The 25870-nt window shown below is 44.7% G+C and overlaps 1 long non-coding RNA gene across 1 annotated transcript in view; it reads left to right on the plus strand.

Moving 5' to 3' along the window:
* The window catches only part of LOC122681756, a 67120-nt gene extending 46732 nt beyond the window's left edge, over window positions 1-20388 (plus strand). The window contains exon 3 of the long non-coding RNA XR_006337098.1: window positions 20282-20388. This is a non-coding gene — a long non-coding RNA (uncharacterized LOC122681756). The remainder of the gene's footprint in view (window positions 1-20281) is intronic.
* Window positions 20389-25870: the final 5482 nt, after the last annotated feature.

Genomic DNA, 25870 nt, shown 5'->3' on the forward strand with positions numbered 1-25870 from the left:
AGAACCCAGAACTGCAGCTAGTAGATGTATAAACATTGTTGAATTAAAAAAACAGGCCAGTTCACTCCCTGCTTAAAAGTCTTAAGAAATGTCCAAAACCTATAACATGCTAGAATTCATGCTGCTCTTGCTGTGCCCACTTCTCCCCTCATCTCAGGACACTGGTTTCTCTCATTTACCAGCCCGCAGCCCCATTGGTCTTTTTCCTGTTTCTCAAACAGGCCTCAGGGTGTATGTGCAATTTCCACTGCCTGGAGTCCTTGGGCTCCTGCCTCATGATGAGTTCTGCCTAAGTTCTCCCTTAGATGCTTGAAATGGTCCCACTCCGGAGAGGCCATCCCCACTGTGGTACCCCCACCACGAGTCATGTTGTCTGTTTTAGCCTCTGATCTGTTTCTCTGTAGTGATTCTGAGAATCACAGTTGCTTTGCTTGTTTACATGTTTTTTTCTTCCTCCATCAGAATGTAAGCTCTGTGGGAGTTTCAGAAACTGAAGGATTTGAGTGTTTTTTTACCCTCTTCACAAGCTCACTGGCTCACCTATTGCAACTGTGTGGATGCTGGGAGAAGACATGAGACTCCTGGGTCAGAAACACGCGATGAAGCAGCTCAGGGGGCTTCTCCATCAGCTCCCCTCTTCTGTCAAGTTCAGGTTGATGCCGCACACACAGGGCTGGCATCACAGCTCAGGAACTGTGCTTAAGGAACCCCAATCATTTATCATGGGCTGCCAGCAAACCTGACCTTGGCCTTGGAAGGGAGTCATCTTTATTACATGACACAGTACAAACTTCCTTTTTCTCTAAAGGGAGATCCTATCTCTTTTTTCCCAAGTTATTTGCCATACAAACATCCTTGAAAAGTATAGTGCCTCTGCTGGCAAGAGGTACAGAGATGTGAGGGACCATGGAGAACCGTCCCTCTGCAGAGGGCAGGGTTCATGAATGTGCTCATCACTGTCCCAGTGCATCACACCAGCCACCATGCTCTAAGCCACAGAATGGAAGCCATGGGGCTGCATCAGCCAAGCAGAGTTGGTGCCATTTTCAGAAACACTGAATAGGCATACAGACCAGCAGTGGTTCTATGAGAAAAGTACCTTCTTTATTGCTTTCTGTATCCTGGATCTTCATTCTGGAATTTCTCTTGGCTTGCTCCTGTCTGGAAAATGAGATAAAAGCACCATGTGAACCTGACATAGTCAAGATGGAACAGAGTTGTCTCTGGGAGATGCTTAAGGATTGTGGTGGAAAATAATAATTTTAAAGATGACTTTTGTTTAGGAAACTCCAGGGTTAAGACAGACACTGTGTAAGGAGGGAGGGTGAGCCTCTACAAAAGGAAGTAACTGGGGGTGGTGGTTGGCGGGCTATAAGAAGAAACAGTGTTTATCTCTGCTGTCCATATACCTTCAGAATCTGGGGTATCTTCCTGGACAGATCCATCAGGCATGAGGCCAGAGGCTGACTGCAAACTTTAGCCAACCCCCACGTCCCACATCCAGTCAATCATGAAGACTGGTCTTTCCGGATTCCTGGTTCCTTCCTGTCCCATCCCTGTGGCCCCTACCAAGTTCACAACATTATTGTCAACCTCTGGCACCATTTCTTCAGCTTTCTAGTAGATTCCCCTGCCTCCAATCCATTGTCCGCACCTCTGCCTTGGAGATCTTTCCAAAATGCAATTCTGATTGTGTCATTCCCCTTCTTCAAACTTTTCAGTGATTTCCTATTTCCTTTAGGATAAAGCTCTAATTCAAAAGGGCTCATGAAATGAGACCCTCCTTGCATGACTTCTCCCCTTCTGCTTCACTCTGACAGCCTCTCCCCCTCATCCTCTTTGTTTCAGCCACAATTCAAGTGTTCCCCTGGGCAAGAATGCCTTCTCCACCATTCTTGGGAAAGTGTTCAGAGTTCCAAGAAAAAGCAGCCGAGGAATCAGGAAATAATAATTTTAAAAGAATTAAGGCTTAACAATCAACATAGGAACATTTCTGCTCCGGAGGCATCCAATGCTACCAAGTGGAAAGTGAGAGCAGGAAACACTGACATGTATTGGGTAAAAAGCTCATTTGGGTTTTTTTCTGTGAGAGCTTACTTCTGAGAGATTCTTACAATAGAATCCAAAGACAGGGTCAAATCGCTGGGAAATGGGCCCAGAGTGAATAGGAGAGACGTGATGGAGATTGAGTTGGTCTTGCTGGCAGCTCTGGCCCTGTGAAAAGTGTGCTATGTCTATGTCTCCTGACAGTTGATTAATTCTTGCAAAATAAAAACAAAACTATATGCATAGTATACTTAACACAAACCTTATGAGTAGCTTTCTGGGAAATAAAGATAAAACGATAGATGTCTTTGGCATGCCTCCTGATCCTTCTCCTTTCAGTTAAGGTTTGTTCTTCTAGGAAGTCACCTTGACCTTTAAATCTGAGGTTTGTTGCCCCTCTAGTGTATTCCTTACTGCTTTCCTACTATTTGCTAGACTACATGGAGGATGACTACATTGGTGACCCCCCCAGAAGAAACACACCTCCTATTTGCATAAATTTACATGACCCCTCCCACACTGACTGTGGGAGTGATTGTGTGATTTGCTTCAACTACCAGGACATTAATCAGAGTGATACAGATAATTGCTAGGACCTGTATCCTGGGGCTTGTTTCCTTGGAACCCTCCTCCTTGGAAGCCAGTCACCACAACTTCAAGAAACCCAGGCTTGGCTACTGAAAGATGTGAGGCCCTGGTGGGATGATGGCCATCTTGGACCTTCCACCCCTCTCTCTGCCAGGCTCCCAGCTGAATGCAGCTGTTCTAGGATATGAAGCAGAAGAACTGCCCAGCTGAGCCCAGTCCACCCACAGACTTTTGAGAAACAAAGCATCGTTTTTGCTTTTAAATTTTTAGCCACCGAGTTTTACGACGGTATTTGACACAGCAATAGGTAACCCAAACACACTGTGCTGTTATTTCTCTCTTTGCAGATAAACTGTAAATTCTTGGAAGGTAAGTTCCCTTCTGCATTGTTTTACATAGAGGCTCAGTAAATGCTTCTGAAAGAACTTTTTCTGAGTCTTGGTTTAGGTCAAGCCCAGAACTTTGCTGGATTCAAGTTTGGCTCCCATCAAACAGGGGGTGATGGAGCATTTTATTTTTACCTGCACAGAAGTCACTCATGAGAGGAGAGGCACACTCTATGACTTTTCTGTATTTCTCATGCTGAAACTAACACACTCCATCAAGTGAAAAACCTGCATTCCTTTAAGACACTGCTACTTTGTGGTGCTTTCATGCTGTTCTTTGGAAGCCTGTTTAGACTGACAGTTCTTCTTAATGCTTTCCTTAGAAAACACCTTTACTTCCAAACACCCAGAAGTTCTGAAGGGGAGGGGAAATGGAAGGTGGTGAGAGAAGAAAAAAAAATAGTTTGGACAGAATCCAGGCTAAAAAATTTTCATCAAGTCAACCTCTGACTCAGCACTGAGTGTGAGGAATTGCTGCTGCTTCTGAACTCCAGGGAGGTTTTTATCTTGACCATCTGGCAATTAATCATGGTGAACAAAGCTATCTTTTCCTTTGTCTTCTTGGCGTTGGGTCTTGCTCTTTCATTTTTCGCACGTTTATGCCTGAGTTCCCACAGAGCCCAGCATGCAACAAATAGCTGCCAGGGAATGGTTTTGCTCCAAGTAACCCTACCAAGAAGTGGACCAGAAAGGACTTTGAACTGCCCAAGATGAGGTTGCAAAGACCCCCAAGGGCAGGAGGGCACTGGTGTTCAGAAGGAATGAGCATCTGCCTGGCAGCCCCACCACCAGCCTGGACTTCTGCTCCTTGCTGCTGTTGTTCGCTGGCACTGGGAGAACTAGCCTGATTTGTACCTTGGTCTTTGGAGATGTCCAACCCCAGACTGAGGTTTTCTCAGCTTTAGGATGAGGCATGAACGGTTCACTGTCTGGCTCTGTCTCTTTCTCTCTTATCTGTGAACCCATGAATCATTTTCTCTGCTGTCACTGAGGTTACAAAAAGATGACGCTCCAGCTGGAAGTTTTGGTGAAACAGAGTCTGTCCTGCCGGCTATAAGTACCAATTCATGTAATAGGGCCTCAGGGCAGCAGGAGTCTGTCTCTCTCTCTCTCTTTTTTAAAATCTTTATTGGAGTGTAGTTGATTTACAATGATGTGTTAGCTTCAGGCGTACAGCAAAGTGGTTCAGTTATACATAACATATATCCACTCTTGTTTTGGATGCTTTTCCCATATAGATCATTAGAGAGTATTGAGCAGAGTTCCCTGTGCTATACAGTAGGCTCTTGTTGGTTATCCATTTTATACATGGTGGTGTTTAGACACTAAGTCATGTCTGACTCTTAACGACCCCATGGACTGTTACCTGCCAGGCTCCTCTGTCCATGGGATTCTCCAGTCAAGAATATTGGAGTGGGTAGCCATTTCCTTCTTCAGGGATGTTCCCGACCCAGGGATCGAACCAGGTCTCCTGCATTGCAGGCGGATTCTTTACCGACTGAGCCATCAGGGAAGCATTTTATATATAGTAGGGTATATGTGTCAGTCCTAATCTTTTGCTAAGGAGGTCTTCAAGGAACTTTTCTTTCAGCTGGCACAATACCTGCATCCAATTTTTGATTCCTCTGTATCTCATGATGCCACATGTCTCAGAAATAGACACATGTGTAAAATCCTAAAAAAAAAGATTTAAAAAGTGAATTTATTTACAAAACAGAAATAGACCCACAGACACAGAAAGCAAACTTTACCAAAGGGGAAAGAGGGGAAGGATACATTATGAGTTTGGAATTAACAGATACACACTACTATATGAAAAATAGATAAAAAATAATGACCTATTGTATAACACAGGAAACTCTACTCAATATCTTTTAATAACTTTATAAGGGAAAACATTCTGAAAGATAATACACATGTATAACTGAATCACTTTGCTGCATGTTTGAAACTAACACAACATTGCAGATCAACTCTTCTTTAGTAAAAATATATAAATAAGTAAAAAGAAAACTGGACTTCCTCCTACTCCTACAAGGAATGATTCTGCTGACAACCAGTGATCCGAGAAGGTGACCCTGAGCCCCAGAAGATATCACGGCCCCCATGGAACCCTCAGTTTCAGCTTGGGCACACGACAAGTAGAGGTCCCAGATTTGCTGTGTGTGGACTTCTGACCCAGAGACCCTGTGAGATGAAATGTGTGTTCTTCTAATCACTGTCTGCACAGAGGTTGAGGTTAACCCTTGCCCCTCATTGCAGCCCCAGCCTGCTTGATCACACAGTGGCCTTGCCCAGTGCTGGGTGACTGAGCTGAGCTTTTGTCCCAGGACGCCTGCTTCTGAATGGGAAATGCCTTCATCTCCTCCCCTTTGCACCGTCACCCCCAGTCTCAGACTCCAGACATTCCGTGTGCACAACGATATGTCGGGAGTGTTCACACCACAAGCCTTCTGGAGCCTCACAGTGACCCTGTCCATGGGGCCTGGGACCCTAGACACAGTGCCTCCAGAAACAAGCCCTTCCTAAGGTCTTAACACCCAGACAGAGGGGAGCATGGAGACTGGAGTCGAGGTTTTTCCAGCTCTGAATTCCATGCTGTTTTCACTCTGTACACTGGAATTGCAGGGAGTTTTCTGAGGTTTGTGGATGAATGTTGGAAAGGGGTGGTTTCCCCAAATTACAAACTAGACCACAGTGTTAGGACTCTGGGCAGAGGGGCTTTGCCCAAGGGAGGCGCTAGGAAAGGAGCAAGTGCCTGAAGTTTCCGGATCTCTGGGGTCCTTATCTGTCTTCAGTCCTCCCCAGAACATCACACATGTAGTACAGGAAATTCGCTTTCGCTTTGGGAAAGGCTCTGAGGCTCCTGAGGATCCTCTGTCCTCTCCTTCCCTCCTGAGATTCCATCATCAAGTATGACACCCAGAACAGTCCCGCCTCAGGATGTGGTAGTCAGCTTCCCATTCCTGGGAAGCAACAAGCCCAAGCAGGAGAATTGGAGAGGAGAAAGTGAGGTGCTTCCTAGCATTCCCTCCCTTCATCACTGATCCCTTCAAAAAGTAAGGTAAGAGGAGAAAACGGAACACTGTGGGTGGGAGTGGGGTAAGAAAAAGGGGTTTCTAGCCTAAGTGCCTGTAGACTTGAGTGAGTGAGAAAGGCAGGAAATTGCCAATAAGTGACAAATTCCAAACAGCGTTAGGTCTTCACTATCCACCAATCACTGTCGGAGTGGGCAAACCATGTTTTTTTTTTTTCTTAGTGATAAGAAGAAATAATATACAAACGTTCACAGTTCAGAACTTATGGATTCTTCCTGAGAAATGCCAAAAACAAGTTAATGAAGCTTTAATTTTCGGAGAGATTAGCCTGCAGAGCTGGCCTGGCCTCTATCTTTCTTTAACACGGCTTGTCTCCGTTGATAATGTGGGCTAATCACATGTGGGGTGGGGGGTATGTTTGTGCTTTTCTTGCTGCCTTTTTTTTCAGGTGTTTGTTTTGTCTCCCCCAAAGCTGGCACAGGAAATTGTCTTTTGTTACCAGCAGTCTTTCTGTCTGTCATTGCTGTAGAAATTTCTCTGGGTATCATAACGTGGTCCACAGGATGCCCCAATGCCAGCTCTGCGTCTTTGCCACTCTGCAATATCCAAAGGGTTCTGAATGATGAGGATGCCTGTTCTTTTCCACTCTGCTCGAATATGGCTTGTCCCACTAATATTTAACTATGGAAATGTCCAAACATACTGCAACAGAGAAAGGTTTTTTAATGGACACCTACCACCTTGATTCACCACCTTGATTCTATCAATACAATGAATGTTTTCCAGTATTTGCTTTATGCCATATCTGGCCAACTGTGTATCTACCCACCAAACTTTCTCCTTTTAAATAAAGCACTGCCAAGTGAACTACAGTCGTCAGTACCTGCATGCGTACATGTTTAGTTGCTCAGTTGTGTCTGATTCTTTGCAACTCCATGGACTGTAGCCTACCAGGTTCCTACCAGGGATTCTCCAGGCAAGAATATTGGAGTGGATTACTGTTTCCTCTTCCATAGGATCTTCCCGACCCAGGGACTGAACCTTTGTCTCCTGCATTGGCAGACAGACACTGTACCCCTGTGCCACCTGAGAAACCCCAGTCATCTGTATACCGTCCCCTAAATATTCAGCATGCTTGTTACTAATGAGGGTTTAATGTCTGCAGTTTCTTCTTTCGATGTAAAATTTGCCTGTGGTGAAGTGCACAAATCTGTGTGCATTGGCTGTGTTTGAGGGAATGTATATATTCTCTTATAAGCCAAGCCCCTAGCAAAATACAGAACTTTACTTCTGCTCCACCATAGGGCTGCGGGAGGCGGGGGGTCGTGAGAGGTGGGGAAGTGGGTTACTCTTTGTCCCTTCCCAGTCAATTTCTGTCACTACTCCACCCCCCAGAGAGCCTCTTTTCTGATTTTCCACCATAGACTAGTCTTTTTCTCTTCTAGAAAGCTATGTAAGTGGAACAATACTGTTCATGCTCTTTCCTGCAAATCTTCTTAGCATGGTGATCATAAGATCCATCTATGTTTTTCCTTTTTTTTTGGTTGCTGAATTGCATTCCCTCACAAGAATATGCCTCACCTTGTTTATCCATTTTTCTGGGGCTTCTATTTACACGTATTGAAGTGAAGGCCAAGTAAAAATAGAAAAATGTTAAACCAACAGCGATAAAAATTAAAATACACCCCCCACCACACTTGCTCATGAAATCCTACCTTTGCACTAGAATATTATTACTTTTGCTTACATATAGTTCCTAACAATATATATTTGTTAACACAATTTTTATGCTAGAGAGTCTATTTGAATAAACAAACTAGGATTACAGGCCATGAGCACATTATTTATTTACGTAAAAAATGGGTACAAAGTGGTAGAAAGCAATTTGCTTTTCCTAAGCCAGGCTGGTGTTTGGAAAACACAGCTCAGGACAAAGGGAAACTTTCATCAATTTCTGTTTATTGAGGATCAAATGGGATATAAAGATACAGAGTATAGATCTCTAGTCTAGAAACATCACTCCAGGGTATAGTTCTATAGCTCTTGGTCCTTTTATGTGTTGAACAATATTTTCCCAAGTATGAGGTGGTGTAATATCTTAGAAACTAAGAGAGTCACATGGGAGTAGTTGAGACTGAACCCCAGCTCTGTGGTCTGGGGATACCACTTACTATCTCTGGGCCTCAGGCGTTCTCTGAAAATGAAGACGTTGGGATAGATGATCTTGAAGGTTCTTTTCATATATAGATACACATATACATGTGGGTATGGATACATGTGTGTATGGCTATATATATACATTATACATGTGTGTCATGTATGGATGTGAGAGTTGGACCATAAGGAAGGCTGAGTGCCAAAGAATTGATGCTTTTGAACTGTGGTGCTGAAGACTCTTGAGAAGTCCCTTGGACTGCAAGGAGATCAAGCCAGTCCATCCTAAAAGAAGTCAGTCCTGAATATTCATTGGAAGGACTGATGCTGAAACTGAAACTCCAATACTTTGGCCACCTGATGCGAAGAGCTGACTGATTGGAAAAGACCCCGATGCTGGGGAAAATTGAAGGCAGGCAGGAGGAGAAGGGGATGATAGAGGATGAGATGGTTGGATGGCATCACTGACTCAATGGACATGAGTTTGAGCAAGCTCCAGGAGATGGTAAAGGACAGGGAAGCCTGGTGTGCTGCAGTCCATGGGGTCGCAAAGAGTTGGACACAACTGAGCGACTGAACAACAACAAATGCATGTGTGTTTATCCTCCAGGAAAGACCCTTCCTGCTAAATACTCCCCATCAATAAAGTCTCCTTAGGGCCTAGACTCTGGCAACAGGCCCACAGGTTGCCCATGAAAGCACTGCTCACATTAGACTAATAATTTTTAAAATTAATTTTATTGAACTATAGTTGCTTGACAATGTCATGTTAGTTTTTACTGTACAGCGAGGTGAGTCAACTGTACATGTACACAGATCCCCTCTCTTTCGGATGCCTTCTCATTTGGGTGACCACAGAGCACTGAGTAGAATTCCCCTGTGCTCCACAGTGGGTCTCATTAGTCATCTACTCTATACATGGCATCAATACTGCATATATGTCAGTCCCAATCTCCCAATTTATCGCACTCTCCACTTTTCCCCTTGGTATCCACATGTTTGTTCTCTCCATCTGTGTCTCTGCTTCTGCTTTGCAGATACGATCATCTGAGCCACTTTTCCTAGATTCCACATAATATGTATTAATATACGATGCTTGTTCTTCTCTTTCTGACTTACTTAACTCTGTACAACAGTCTCTAGATCCGTCCGTGTCTCTGCAAATGACTCCATTTCATTCCTTTTATGGCCGGGTAGTATCCCATTGTATGTGTTGTGTTAGTTGCTCAGTCGTGTCCGACTCTCTGTGACCCCATGGACTGTAGCCCACCAGGTTCCTCTGTCTATGGAATTCTCCAGGCAAGAATACTGGAGTGGGTTGCCATTTCCTTCTCCAGGGGATCTTCCAGGCCCAGGGATTGAACCAGGGTCTCCTGCATTGCAGGCAGATTCCCTTGTATATATGTACCATATCTTCTTTACCCATTCCTCTGTCAGTGGACTAATGTTTCTGACTTGGTTGCTGGGACAGAGATCCTTTTAGAAAGAGAAACAACAGGGTGAGGTGTCTGAGGCCAGTCTTCTGGGTGAGACAGAGTGGAGAAGTCCTCAAAATAGCATCGATTTCAAAGCTTCAGGAAGTTATCATTGAGAAACTTCTAAATAGGAACTTGGGCACAGTGGGAAGAAGAGACCCAGAATATCCTGTCAATTTCACATGCTCATTTACTAGATAATTTCCAGACACACTGAAAAATATGTATAGGACCACTCTTATTGAAACTATTTTAATTGAGGGAGGAGCTTTCAGTCTCATCTGTGCTGTGGCACTGCCAACTCACGGCCGATAAGATCGAGGCTGAGTCCTCTGGGAGACACCCCGTCTCCTGGTGCCCACACTCAGGATCCCACAGCTGGCCAGTGAAGGCGGAGGAACGCTGGATGCCACTCCCCTGCTGATGTGCCTTGGTTCCCCCCCAGGATGAGCACCAGCAGGAGTGGCCTGGCCGGGGCCCTGAGGGGGTGCCTGGTTGGTCCTGGGGAGCCAAGGGGTGGCTGGGGAGCCAGTGACCAACAGCCCCCCGTGGGCTGAGGCCTCCCGGAATCTCTACTCCTGTGTCCCATCCAACTTCATTTACAAAACACCAATTCCAAGCTAAAATTTAATAATCAAAATCATTCTAGGAAGAGCCTTAAAACCCAAATGTGGGGCCCTTCTGAGAACAGTGCCCTGGGCACTTGTACGGCTGGCTGGCCCATGAGACAGTCCGGCCACTTAGGGACACTTGATCAGAGCAGGGGTCCCCCAGCATCCACCACCACCATACTTCCCCTCTCAGTTTGGCCCGATCCCTGCTCAGCCTCTAGAAGAGTCTGGGTTGCAAGCCTTGGGTTCAGCCTCTACAAGGCAGGCACGGTCTCACACCTGTAAGTCTTCAGAGTCTGGCCAGCCACTGGCCAGTGTCTCACAGGCTGCGATAATGTCTGCTGTGTCTAATTGGCTCCCACACAAGAGGGCTCCAGCCTGTCCTGTCTCTCTGGTCCCTTGGTGGGTGGATACCCTCTCCTTCCTGGATCCGCCTACCTGGGCCAGGCCTGGAGTTAGCCTGAGAACCCCCAGGCAAACCAGCCTGTATGCTCCGTGGAGGAGGAAATTTAGTCAGTGTGCTTTCCTGAAAAGGGGAGAGATTAAGGCTTATCTAGCAGTTTTAGGGGGGGCTTGGTTAAGAGGGCTTCTATCATGGTGGCAAACCTGGCTATAAAAGAAGTAATGAAGGGAATTCCTTGGTGGTCCAGTAGTTAAAACTCAGTGCTTTCAGGGCTGTGGGCCCAGATTCGATTCCTGCTCAGAGAACTAAGATTCTGCAAGCCATGAGGTACAGTCAAAATTTTTTCTAAAGTTTAAAAATAATAAAAAAGAAAGTAGTGGAAAAAGAGAGTGGAGGCGGGGGGTGTTTCTGACCCAGCGTCCAGACAAGCAGCAGACACACAGCTAGAGGTTCTTTTTTTGCCAAGCCACTCCAGTTGCACATCAGGTTATCATGGAACCGTTTCCATGAAGCAAGTTTTCCAACAAGGCAGGATGTTGGTCCAAGAGAACCACTCTCTTTGCATATAGGCATGTTGGTGACATTGCCTTGGTGACCCACCAGCTGTGACCAGCACACTTCTGCGTGCTCCTCTCATCCCTGGACTTGCTAGATCCCACTTCCTAGCTTCTCTCCTTGGAAGGAAACCCATAGGGTCGGGACAGAATTTTCTGGAGTTTGCTTCTCTAGCAAGCTATACCGGTCAGTGCTCGGTGGAGAGGTGGCCCAGGATTATCTTGGGTTTGGTTTGAACCTGAATGTGTTCTGAACCCCCGTAGGGCCTCTTCATCCCATATGCAAAAACCTCCAATAATATTTCCGTCTGAACATGGAAGCCCTGTGTTCCTAACCCTGAACCCACCTACTTGTCAGGTCCCCTCCACCCCACCCCCTACAACCTCATGAAGCTCTCTTCCTCCTCCAGACACACAACAAGTTACCTTTAACTTCTTAGAAAATAAATCTTTTCCCAGGAGTTACTGCCCAACAGAGTCTGATGTGTGCTTCAGGTAGGCTGCCTTCTCTTAGCAGGATGTTTCTCTTGATGTTCATGCCTTGGCATCTCCAATATCCAATACTCATGAAATCCTGCTAGTTTCGCCTCCTAAGTAGAGGGAATTTTGCTGTCTTCTCCCCACTCCCACGACTCCCCCTTACTCCCAGCCCTCTTCACCTCTCATCTGGACCACTGCCAAGGCTCTCAGCTGATTTCTTTGCCTCTAGACTCTCCTCTCTCCAACCCTTTGTTTAAGAAACTTCAGATACAATTTCAATCATGGCACTTTCCTATTTGAAACGCTTTACAACAAATCCCCAAAGTGCACAGGATGAAGCCAGAGTTCCTCAACCTGGCACACGAGGCCCTGTAAGATCTAGCCTTGCTTTATCTCTGCAATCTTATGTCTGAAGCACAAACCACCAGTCTCAACAGGTTCCCTCACCCCGATAGTAATCAACTTCACTCATTCTCTGAGATGGTTTCCAGCTTTCATTTTCTTTGTTTGTTTGTTTTATTTTTTAATTGGAAGAAAATTGCTTTACAATGTTTTGATGGTTTCTGTCATACAATACTGGAAAAGGAAATGGCAACCCACTCCAGTACTCTTGCCTGGAGAATCCCATGGATGGAGGAGCCTGGTGGGCTACAGTCCACAGGGTTGCAAAGAGTCGGACACGACTGAGCGACTTAATCAGCCATAAGTATGTGTGTATCCCCTTCTTGTTGAGCCTCTCTCCCCTCTTCCCAACCCACCCCTCTAGGTCATCACAGAGCTCCTGGCTGGGCTCCCTGTGTTATATAGCGACATCTCACCAGGTATCCTTATTTTACCCATGAGAGTATATACATGTCTATGCTCCTTTCTCCACTTGTCCCACTCTCTCCTTCCCCCACTGTGTCCACAAGTCTGTTCTCTATGTCAGCATTTCCATTCCTTCCCTGCAAATAGATTCATCAATATTATTTTTCTAGATTCCATATATACGTGTTAAAATATGATATGTCTTCATTTTCTGAGGCGCCTCCCTCCTATGCCCCTCTGTGCTCAGCCAGGACTGTCCCATGCCCTGAGTCCCCAGACAGTTGTCTGTCATAGCGCCGATCACAGCCGCTACAACTGCTTTTCTTTCTCTCCTAAGAGATGGTGAATTATCTCTTGTGTCAAGGGCACATTGTGAAAATACTAAGATTAAAGCATTTATGAAGAAATATGATTGGAAATGTTGATTGCGACACAATCAGATATTTGAAGACAACCCCAAAATACATATTTCTTAATTTGGCAAGTGGTTTATTTTGAGAAAACTGTTAAGTTGAAATTTTTGTTTTTAAAGAGCTTATGTATCGTAAATTAACTATCGTTTACTTCCCCCCAAAATAAAGAACTTACATATAAAAAGCCCCCAGAACTGTTTTTAAAAACAGATTCACTGCAGTCTATCTCACAGCTTCAGGTGTGTGCCAGTTGAAAAAACCACAGTGCTGGGAAGTTTTTCACCTTCTCTAAAAGTGAAAGTGAAAGTCACTCAGTCATGTCCAACTTTTTGCAAACCCATGGAGGAGCCTGCCAGGCTCCTCTGTTCATGGAATTCTCCAGGCCAGAATACTGGAGTGGCTAGCTTTTCCCTTCTCTAGAGGATCTTCCCGACCTAGGGATTGAACCCAGGTCTCCTGCATAGTTGGCAGATTCTGTACCAGCTGAGCTACCAGGGAAGCCCTCACCTTCTCTAAGGATGTCCAGCAAATTTTCTTTGATGGATTTGTTGTCATTATTCAGTTGCTCAGTCATGTCTGAACCCTTGAGATCCCATGGACTGCAGCACACCAGGCTTCCCTGTCCTTCCCTGTCTCCCAGAGTCTGCTCAAACTCATGTCCATTGACTTAGTGATGCCATCCAATCATCTCATCCTCTGTCATCCCTTTCTCCTCCTGCCTTCAATCTTTCCCAGCATCAGGGTCTTTTTCAAGAGAGTCGGCTCTTCACATCAGGTGGCCAAAGCATTGGAGCTTCAGCTTCAGCATCAGTCCTTCCAATGAATATTCAGGGTTGATTTCCTTTAGGGTTGACTGGTTTGATCTCCTTGCAGTTCAAGGGACTCTCAAGAGTCTTCTCCAGCACCACAGTTCAAAAGCATCAATTCTTCAGTGCTCAGCCATCTATAGACATGACTGAGTGATTATCACTTTCTCACATCTGTACATTTAGAAAAACCACAGCTTTGACTAGACAGACCTTTGTCGGCAAAGTAATGTCTCTGCTTTTTAATATGTTGTCTAGGTTTGTCATATCTTTTCTTCTAAGGTGCAAGCATCTTTTAATTTCATGGCTGCAGTCACTATCTGCAGTGATTTTGGAGCCCAAGAAAATAAAGATTCTCACTATTTCCATTTTTGCCCCATCTATTTGCCGCAAAGTGATGGGACCAGATGCTATAATCCTTGTTTTTTGAATGCTGAGTTTTAGGCCAGTTTTTTCACTTTCCTCTTTCACCTTCATCAAGAGGCTCTTTAGTTTCTCTTCAATGGATAGATGCAGGAAAAAATGAACCAGTAAAGGTGGAGCATGATCCTCTAGTCTCCTTATCAGTGTGGGGGAAGGAAGACTGGGGACCCCTCTGAGGGTCAGAAATAGAAAAATCTTGGACTTCCCTGGTGGTCCAGTGGTTAAGAATCTGCCTGGCCGTGCAGGGGACATGGGTTCAATCCCTGGTCCTGGAAGACCCCACACATCCTGGGGCAACTAAACCTGTGTGCCACTACTACTGAGGCTGGCGTGCCCTAGAGCATGTACTCTGCAACAAGAGAAGCCACCACGATGAGAAGCCCCCACTCACCACAACTAGAAAATGTCCACGTGCAGAAAGGAAAACTCAGCACAACCTAAAAAAAAAAAAAAAAAAATCTTTCTGTGCTAAAAGCATGAAAATTCGGGCAAACCCAGATGCAGCATCGTTTTGCCAGGGAAGCCTTAGTGACTGTCAACCTTCCAAGAAGGATGACTCTGTAGGAGTGGGTAGAATTATGTCGTAGTCCTAGAATAGGGCAGCAAAGTTCCTCTGTGGGGCGAAAGTCACTGTGCTGAGATGAAGGAGTCTGTTGGCACAGGACAGAATGTTCCAGCACAGGGATAGCTAGGTCAAAGCACTGCTTATGAAATGGGGGTGGGGGGGCAGTCCTCTTTTATGGGGAACAGCTCATTACCTGCAATGTTAGGTAAAAGGCCACCACGAAAGCCGCCTTACTGAGTCTGGGGTTCCACAGCCTGAGTTTTCCCTGCTAACCAGCATTTTAAGGAATTTTCTTATGACCAGGAATGTCCAAGGCTGGTGGAGGTAAGACAAGCTGGCCAGAGACAGGAGGCTGGCTCCTGCCCCGCAGGCTGCCCGCAGAGTTGGGATGCCAGCTGTTGCCACCTCGTCCGTGCCCAGGAGGCATCTGGCATGACTCACTAAGCCTATTTGAAGGAGGTGACCTGGGCCTGGGATTCATGGCACTCTTGAGGGACAGCTTGCCCTCACTGCTTCCTTCTCCTGCAGCTTTAGACTAAGAAAAGTCAAGTCTGCAACCACTGCTGGGGTTCTCCAAGAAAGCATTCCCCCATCCTCTGCTGTCCTTTCCACCTCCCACATCCTCTGGTTTCGACTGTGTTTTACAAACACCAGGCCAGTGACTTGCCAGAACCCCAAGGTCAGAGGCTGTGGGAGCTGGCCCCACCTGCAGCCGTGGGTCTGGGAATAAACATCAGGTCCAGGGGTAGTTCTGGTTCCAGTTCTGGTTAGGGTTAGGCAGAGTGCTTCCTGCCACAGTGGAGTGGGAACAAACCCCTGTGGGTTTGCCTAAGCTTTCCTGGCTTTAGCACTGAAAAACCTTATCTTGGGAAGCCCCTGGGTCCCGGGCAAATGGGGGTAATGGGTCTCCCTCCAAGCCCCTGGGGCTGCATGTTGCTCTCCCCCCGCCACCTTCTCTTCCTGACCAAATAGTTGTGCTTGTCCTCAGATGATGAGCCAACCCTCACCTGTAGGCCTAGCGCCTTAATGGAACTGATAGTAGGTTCCTCTTTGCACCAGTTGTAAGAAATCTTGGCATCTCCCCAGTGGCCTCTCTCTAACAAATACATAGAGGATCAGTTGATGCCTTCAGTGAGATAATCTTTCTCCTGCAACCGTTGGGTTTTGGTTTCCATTCGCCTTATTTTACTATTTATTATACCATGTCCACTCTTCTGTTTGATGGTCTGCAGCTTTGTAACCATTTTAAATTCTTTTTCAAAGACCTCCAAATTGTTAGGCTTCTCTCAGACCTCTAGCAGGAGGTCTTTCCTAGGTGCTCCTGGTCCTTCTTTGAATTTCCCAGCTCCGGCCGAGAGGCACAGTTATAATAAAATCCATTTTATTGGGCATGTGGAGAAAAAAGGTCACATTTTTTAGTGTCTTCTGCTACATACAGAGCTATTTTCAAAAATGTCTGAGCTTATAAAAGATCCTAAATGTCCACTGATGTACAAATGAATGGAAAAAATAAAGTATATATATACATATACACACACACACATATATAATGGAATATTACTCAGCCATGAAAAAGAAGGAAAGCCTGACATTTGCAACAAAGATGAACCTTGAGGGCATTGTGCTACATGAGATAAGTCAGACAGAGAAAGACAAATTCCATATGATCTCACTTACACAAGGAATCTAAGTAACAACAATAGCAATAATAATGATAATAATATATAATAATAAAAAGCATAAAAATAAGCTCATAGATACATGGAACAGATTGGTGGTTGCCAGAGGCAGGAGGGCAAAATGGGTGAAGGGAATCAAAAGGTACAAACTTCCAGTTATAAAATAAATAAGTCCAGGGGATGCAATGTATTGCAGGATGACAGCAGTTAATCATACTGTTTTCTATATTTGGAAGTTGCTAAGGGAATGGTTCTTAAAAGCTCTCACCACAAGAAAATAAAAAAAGATTTGTAACTGTGTGTGAAGAGAGATGCTAAATAGATTTATTATGGTGATCATCACAATATATACAAATGTGGAGTCATCATGTTTTACACCTGAAACTAATATAATGTTATGTATCAATCAGATCTTAATAAAAATGGATAAAATATAATGTAAAAATTAAAAAAAAAGAAAGAAAGGACACCTAGTCCTCCAACGGTGCTCATATTCTGGACATGTCTGGGAATTCGTTTTGTCATAGCAGAAAGGCCAACTGAGTCCAGCTGTTACCCCAGGCTGTTACTAGTGGGGTTTCTGTGTGCTGATTCCTCTCCATTTGGAAGACAGCAGCTCTCTCCACATGGGGAATTCCAAGTACAGAACTCCTGTTTAGGTTTCTTGGGTTGGGCCAAACGGAAACTAGCCCAGGTGGGTTCTGTGAACACCAGACTGGATCTGGGTGGCCACTGGGGTTGGTCTGGCTTTGGTGAGGTGCGAGGAACATAATTCCACCAGCCACAATATGGCTTCAAGAATGGGTCTTCCGGACTTCTCTGGTGGTTGAGTGGTTAAGAAATCACCTTGCAATGCAGGGGACACGGGTTGGTCCGAAAGCAAGATCCCACATGTCACAGAGCAGGGAAGCCCGTGCCCTCCAGCTCCTGAAGCCCGTGGTCCCTGGAGCCTGTGCCACCACAGCGAGAAGCCCGTGCGCCGCAATAAGGAGCAGCCCCAGCGTGAGGCAACTAAAGAAGGCTGAGCGCAGCCACAAAGGCCCAGTGCAGTCAAAACAAAACAAATACCTTGAAAAAGAATGGGCCTTCCAGTCACAGTGTCTGTTTACAATTCTTTGCCCCTGCCTGTTCTGATTCTCAGTCTGAGAGGTTCTCCTGGGCAAACGAGCTTCTCCCTTTTGTTCTTGCAGAACGAATCCAGGAACCAAAGTAAAAGTGAAAGTTGCTCAGTTGTGTCTGACTCTTTGCGACCCCATGCACAGGAGCCCTCCAGGCTCCTCAGTCCATGGGATTCTCCAGGCAAGAATACTGGGGTGGGTGGCCATGCCCTCCTCCAGGGGATCTTCCTAACCCAGGGGTTGAACCCAGGTCTCCCGCATTTCAGGCAGATTCTTTACCATCTGAGCCACAAAGGAAGCCCAAGAATATTGGAGTGGGTAGCCTATCCCTTCTCCAGGGGATCTTCCTGACCCAGGGATCAACCCTCCAGGAACCAAGAGGGAGAGGAATTCAACGTCTCTCATCCGAGTAGGATTTGAATATGTGATGAACTAATCTTGGAAAAAATCACTTAGAAAATGTGTCCCAGGTCTGTTAGCTGCCATCAGCCCCCTTTTCATGTACCTTCACAGAATTCACTTTCAGTCTCAAGCCCATTCAAATGACAAATTCATCTTTAGGTCTGAAAAAATGTGGATTGTGATCACTGTGCATTGTTTTGTCCAAGTGACCCAAAGAAAATGGAGGCGCATTTGCCTGAGTCCTCTTACTTCATCAGACAGATGATGATTCATGTGGAAAATGTTCCCTGTGGTTTTAGAGCATTTTCAAGACACAGCCCTACTTAAGTAGCCTCAGGCTATGAAGACCAACTTCTGAACGGCTGTAATAAATGCTTCTTTGTGAAATCTGAAACCTCAGCTAGCTCTGGGTTCAAGCTAAGCACTTCAGCTGATTTCACCAAAATCTCTCCCAGACCTTTGACCTTTATCAGAAACCATACTATTAGGCCTTTGCCCCAGTCGCAAAATGTACTTTTATTTTTTCCTTCCCATGAAACATCGTGATTCACAGAAAAACTTGGCTGAGGTATTGAGTTTGTGTCCAGTTTAAATAAATGTGCCCAAGATGATACTTTCAACCTGATCTGTGGTTTCCTTTTCTTGAGAAACTTCAGTGACAGTACCTTCTCAATTCGGCAGAGCAACTGAGCCAAACCAGGATCAATTTTGGGGTTTGATGTTCCACTCTCCTGGTGGTTTGGGATCTGCCTATAATACGATGAGACAAACTCCTATAACCCCCACCAGCACCCCCAGGATGAAAACTACTCAGTCCAAATATAGACCACGCTTCTGTCCAATGGAAGCCCATGAAGCTCCGTGACTCTTCACCAGGAAAATGAGAGTATGCCTGGGAGGTCACCTTAACCCTCTGTGGGAAAGGCCAGGAGGAGAGCTCCCTGTGATATGCAGAAATCCTGGCCAGTAAAGGTGGTCAGCAATATTCTCCTCTGGTCCAGGGCTTTATAAAGACCAGGACCCTTCTAGGAATTGTGGACAACGAGGGTCACCTGGCATGTCAGTAAACAAAGGATGCTGGAGCCATCAAGCCATCAGCCACCACAGCTGCTCTGAAGGTGTACCCTGAGGGGGATTCAGGATGGAGAAAAATAAGATACTGGCCCTGATAGTTAAGATGCTTATTAAAGGAATAATCTCAGTGAGCCCAGACTCTTGCCTCTTTCCATACACAGAAAAGCATTGAAATCAACTTAAGAAGTCTATTGTGTGTGTATGTGTGATTAGCAGTGATCTTTTGATGTTCAACTACCTTTTTTATTTCAGCAAAACTCCTATAGAACCAGATTCTTCCCTTAAACCTCCTTGGAACAAATCCCTCAGAGCAATCTCAGAGGCTGCCTTCCTGGGCTTTAGTCCTCACTAAGGTCCCCAAACAAAGCGTAATTCTCAACTTTCAGGTCATGCTTTTTTTTTTTTTTTTTTCAGTTGTCAGAAGAATAAAAAATTAGATTCACTTGGGTAGGAGGCAGTACTACACACCTACTGTCTTAGGAAGCTGAGTGAAGGGAAAGAGGGGGAATTTCAACCTATTTTTGGTGGGTAAATTCCCAGAATTATTTTCCCAGATATAGAGCAACAATAAGGGGGGAGGAGTTAGAATAGGTGGGAGAAGAATTTGAGAGAGGTTGTTATCCACTTTCAAGATGAAATAGAGTCACCATAGCTCAAGATATTTGAAAGCTCTGTGCAAGATTGATTTTAGTGGAAATACTTCACTACATCTTAATACTACTTCTAAACTCTCAGCACCTTCCAAATTTCTTTCTGATTCATCCCAAGCTATAAAATTGCTACAGATTTCATCCGGGATTAGGGAGCAACATCCTTCCCCTTGCTGTTGGTGGTGGTGTTCATTCTCTAAGTGTGTGACTCTTTGTGACCCCATGGACTGTAGCCTGCTAGGCTCCTCTGTCGATGGGATTCTCCAGGCAAGATTACTGGAGTAGGTTGCCATTTCCTTCTCCAGGGGATCGTCCCAACCCAGTGATCAAATCTGCATCTCCTACATTGGCAGGCAGATTCTTTATCATCTGAGCCATCAGGGAAACTCCCCAAGCTATGAATTTGTTACATATTTCACCCCTGAGGGGTTAGGGAGGAATATCCTTTCCATTGTAGAGATAAGTAAGCCAAGGTTCTGTGGATTTTGTTGGTTCATCTTCTGGAGCACAGAACTCTATTCTCTTAGGTTTATACACTGAAATTCTGTCAGCAATTTTCCCTGCTTGGTATGTAACAAGATTTCCTTTTCTTTCCCTTCTTTCTCTTAGAAACGTGGGCCTGATGCCATCCGTTACTGAGTTCTGTTCACAGATGAATATATTGAAAGGTGATGAGTACAAAGTAACTTGGCTGCCAGCCCATCAGTACAGTAAAAATATGAGCCTATAAAATGTGAAAAGATTTTTTCTTGAGACTGTGGGAGCTTCTTTCCTTTTTAGAAAAAATAAAATCTTATTTTATATTGGAGTATAACCAATTAACAATGTTGTGATAGTTTCAGGCGGACAGCAAAGGGACTCAGCCATCCATATGCATGTCTCCATTGTCCCCCAAACTCCACTGCTATCTAGGCAGCCACAAAACTTTGAGCAGAGTTCCCTGTGCTATAGTGTGGGTCCTTGTTTGTAACTATGTGGGATTTTCTGATCCCTGAATTTGCAGCATGTTTGCTGTGCAGGGACAAAGCTTTGCCTCCATAGCCCTTGGTTTCCAGGGTTATTAATTATTGACTGGAGTTGTATTAATACGCCTTTTATGAACTGGACATTATTGACAGGAGACCTATCAATACATTTTTAGAGAGTGATAACAATTAGCATCACTGTGGGAAGTTGTTAAGAGCTTAAAATTGATCAAGGGTTCATTATACAACTTAATGATTTTCATTATCTTCACACTTTGCTCCGTTAGGTTTTTGTTTCCACCTTGTGCATATTATAAAACTAAAAATTTCAAAAATGCCACACTGCAAAATTTTTATTGAAGAAGAATTTTTCTTTGAATTTTATGCAGATACTTTCTCTAACAGTCTGAGTGACACATATAGAAGGGTCTCAGAAGATAGTTCTTCAGAATATAATTTTGATTTGAATATCAGACCAACAAAAGGACAGAAAATTTTAGTGACTGATGCTGATTTGGAAAGTGAACATGAAACTCACAGTGCTGGAGGATGCTCCTTTGTTCCTACAGAAGAATAAACTGATAATAAATATTTCACGAAAATTAGAAGACTATACAGGTGTGTCAGGTGTTAACTATCGAATGTCTTAATCCACAAATTGTTGGCAAAATAACAGAGTTAATTTTTGGCTGGCCAAAAGAAAAACTGCCTGCCAAAAATGTTAGTTTCTGCAAAAATCCCGTGGCCAATGAGTTAATCAGGCTGTGACTCTGTGTGTTGGGGGCAATCAGAGCCCAGCGTAGACCGAGGCTATATCTCCTGCCCTCAGTGGGTGCGGACAAGTCCTGGGCCAGCAGCTGTGGCCGCTCTCCGGTGACAGGGCATCGCGGCAGCGCTAGCAGGCTGCATGGGCCTCGGGCTGCGTCCCTCAGGCCTTCTGGTCTCTTCTCTTTACTGGCATCCTAGGGATGGTGTGTGGTGGCCAAGGAGAAACCGGAACCTCCAGATTCCCTTTTTCACAAGTCTTTGACCACTTTCTTTAACACACAAGCAGGGTACAGGCAGGCCATCCAACCCCGGTCTCACATTACACTCCACACAGTAAGTGTCACCAGCCCAAGAAATTTCTGAAACACCAGGTAACGGTAGAAAATATGCCACAATTCCTTTCAGGATAGTCAAGGTTAGAAAATACATTTCTAGAGGGTACAACCAAAAACTTGTTTTTCATATGATAATTATAATTATTTTAGAATAAATTACAAAAAGATTATAGTAATAATAATATATAACCATAATAAACTATCATAATTATGTTATAATAATAATAAATTATAATGATAAATAGATGATAGTTATATTTTATTTTTTATTTTTTTAAAAAAATCATATAGTTTATTTCCTTTGTGAATTTTTTTTCACACATCATTTTTTCCCCCAATTATTTTTATTAGTTGGAGGCTAATTACTTTACAATATTGTAGTGGTTTTTGCCATGTTTTAGAATCATAATACATTATAAGTATTATAAATAATTTCTAAATATAAATTTAGAAATTTGTATTATAATAAATATGCATATGTTATAGTCATAGCATATGGTATGAATACGTAAATGTATACATATATTTATACTCAATCACTGTTGAATTTATCAGAGCCCAGTTAATGTCCTCATCTCCATCCCAGCCTGAACCCCAAAGAATATGAAGAGGACAAAAAGTTGGAGAAACAAACAGAAATGAGTTCATCTTGTTTTGCGAGAGCATGTGCAGTGTGCAGAAACAGATATTAAGTTAATATTAAAATCCTGGGAATTTTTCTTAATACCATTCCACTCAATGGCACCTCAGTCCCAGTAACCTTAAATTCTTTTGTCTTCCAATCTTTTTGCTAACCTATACTCTAAAATTTTTCCAAAAAACTATGTTCTTCCATGCATATTTTTGACAGCTGAATTTCTCTCTTCATTAAGTTTATATAGTTATAAAAGGTAGAATTTCCCACATAATGCAAATGTCGGCATTTTAAAATAAAGCAGTTCATCCCCCTTTAAAACATATCTAACAAACGGGAAACACTATAGTGGTCTGATGTCCACTATCATCATTTAAGGTGAAAGTTGCTCAGTCATGTCTGACTCTTTGTGACCCCATGGACTATACAGTCCATGGAATTCTCCAGGCCAGGATACTGGAGTGGGTCACCATTCTCTTCTCCAGGGGATCTTCCCAACCCAGGATTCGAACCCAGGTATCCTGCATTGCAGGCAGATTCTTTACCAGCTGAGCCACAATGGCAGCCCATCATCTATTTTAAAAATATAACAAATTCTCTTCTTTGGGTGTTGGAAATTTATTATCTTTAAATTGCATTTCCATTCCTCTTCCACACAGGATTTTATGCCAAGAAAAAATATTTTTGTGATTGCAAATTTTTCATTGACTGTCCATCATACTTCTTTGTTACAGAAATATGAACAAAAGTGGAAATTTAAAAATTATTTCCTCTGGATTTACTTATCATCTTAATAATAATCCACATGTGATCAAAACAAATATTAACACATTGTTATAAGCTTTGATTAAAATAATTATTAAATATAAGAAGTAAACATGTTTGGAAAAGTATCAGATGGTTAGGTGTGTCATCATGCGTTCATTAAAAGACGTCTTGCTTGTAGAGAACAAATATACAGATACCAAGGGAGAAGGGGCAACGGCCATGGAGACAGAAAAGCAAACGTTTGGTAAATAAATGTTTGCTGAGCCAGGCAGATACAACGGGACACAGGGAGGAGTTTAACAGACTTCGCTGGGCTCCTCCCAGCTACACACCAGGCTCCAACTGTGGCTGTCTCTAGTGATTGACGCTTCCCTCCTGGATCAGGCCCTCTGTCTGCAGTCTTTAGGAGGCTAACGGGGACAAAGGTCTTCCTGAGTCTTCTGGGCCTTGACTGGTTTCAGCTCAAAGTAATCCATATGCCAAAGGGATATTTTGGAGTCGCACATTTTGCTGCCTCCGTGAGAATCTGGAAACTGAGTCCCTTACATCTGGAGTCCTCGTCCCTCTTGGGACGGCTCTGAGTCCTGAGGTTGTTGGTTAGTCCAGTTGGTTGTATCACGTGAACCTTCTGAATTCTGCACTGAGATGCCTCCTCCCACGCAGAAAGGAGTGACCAGACTCAATGCCCATACCCCACGCCTGGTACCCTGACACTCGGACCCTGCTCCCGCCCAGCCTCTGCCTGCTGGAGTCCGCCCTCCTCCCTGTTATCTAGAAAAACTCAAATTCCGATTGGACAGGGACCTATCAATCACCTGCCACGGACAGAATACTGATGCCCTAGTCCGAGGAGGGGGGAATCCTCTGAGGAGGCCGCCTGGGTGATCACACCGCGTGCCCCACCATGACGCCCCGATTCACACATTCTGCACCCCAGCCTCAGAACCTGGTCACACGCCAGTTTAGATGCTTCACTCCAGTTTCTTCATCATCCGTGTCCTCCTCAACAGACTCCAACGATGCCCCTTTGGAGCTGGAATCACATCTTAAACTAATAAAATAAAATAGAAAAAAAACAAAAACAAAAACACAAACCCCATAGTTATAACAGTTTAAGTAGCTTTTCATCTGGGCCCCCTTCCAGCATCTCACACAGGCCTGGCCTTAGAAGGCGCTCAGATGCTGGCAGGCCCTAGATTGGGGTTCCACCGCCGGGCGCTCCCCCGGCCCCTCTGCTCCTCCCGCCCGTGGAAAGCAGGCTGCATACTAGAAGTCGCAGCATCTGGAACACAAGAGCTGCCCTTCCTCTTTCATCCAGTTTCTTTCCTTTAAGTTTCCTCCCTCCCCTCCCCTCAGCCCTCCCTTCCTCCAGCTTCCGGGGTGGGGCTTCCGAGAAATCTCCAGGCACAAAGTGGGGTGGGGTCGGGGTGGGAGTGGGAGGCCGTGCCCTCCCCTGCTAGCCTTTTCAGCTGCTGCTAAGTCTGGAGATGAACAGGTGCTTAAGCCTAATCCCTGGGCATGGCTGGGGAGAGGAAAACTCGGTTCCAACCGGACACGTTTCTTTGGAAGCCTTGGGGCTTCTGGCGCGATCCCACCAGTTACATCTAGTGGCTTTATTGCTTTTCATCTGCCCCACAGTGTGGCCGCTCTGCCCCTGGCCTGGGCACTAAGCCGCTTCTCTGGAATCCTCCTATCCCAGGGCTGACAAGGAAGGCAGGATACTGGGTCACTGCGCCCACTAGGCCGGCCAGGGCTGCAGCCCTTCAGGGACCCAGATCTGACCCCAGGGGGATGCCTCTTGTCTTCATCCTTGCCGAAAAGACCATCCTTTCCCACTTTGTGTTTGCCTGACTCTTTCCTGCGAGTGTCCCTGTGGTGTATCTTATAGGAGGTGAACAGTCTAAGTAAGGAAAACCTTTGAAAGGGAGAATAGTCAGCAGAAGAATGAATGATCTGATGGTGGGCAATTCACACCTTCTGGAGGGCTCTAGAGTCCTTGCTGGAAGCACCCTGGAGATGCTTCTCAGAAATAGCACCCTCAGAGAAGGTTCCAGAAGTTTGTTCCAAGGGATGTTTTCTCCCCAGATGTTACTGGTGTAAAATGAGCAGTAAATTTGGACACATCTGTAACATAGTAGGCACCCTGAAAATGGGGGGTGGGGTGGTGGTGGTGGTGCAGTGACATGGGGGGCAAAGGAAAGAGTGCTGGTTATCCTGAACCCAGTAAAGACATTCACAAATATTTCTTAAGTACCTGCTGTATGCAAAGGCTTCTATTAGGCACCATGGATATAAAGTCCATCTCTGGGCATTGTAATTCACATGTTGCCATAGCAGAGAGGATGCTTCCAAATTTGGGGGTGCATTTACATACTTACATACAGAGTACATCATGAGAAATGCTGGACTGGATGAAGCACAAGCTAGAATCAAGATTGCCGAGAGAAATATCAATAACCTCAGATATGCAGATGACACCACCCTTATGGCAGAAAGCAAAGAACTAAAGAGCCTCTTGATGAAAGTGAAAGAGGAGAGTGAAAAAATTGGCTTAAAACAACATTCAGAAAACCTAGATCACGGCATCTGGTCCCATCACTTCATGGCAAATAGATGGGGAAACAATGGAAACAGTGACAGACTATTTTTTTAGGCTCCAAAGTCACTGCAGATGGTGACTGCAGCCATGAAATTAAAAGACCCTTGCTTCTTGGAAGAAAAGTTATGA

The sequence above is a fragment of the Cervus elaphus genome, chromosome 23 (genome assembly GCF_910594005.1).
Source record: "Cervus elaphus chromosome 23, mCerEla1.1, whole genome shotgun sequence".
NCBI classification, from domain to species: domain Eukaryota; kingdom Metazoa; phylum Chordata; class Mammalia; order Artiodactyla; family Cervidae; genus Cervus; species Cervus elaphus.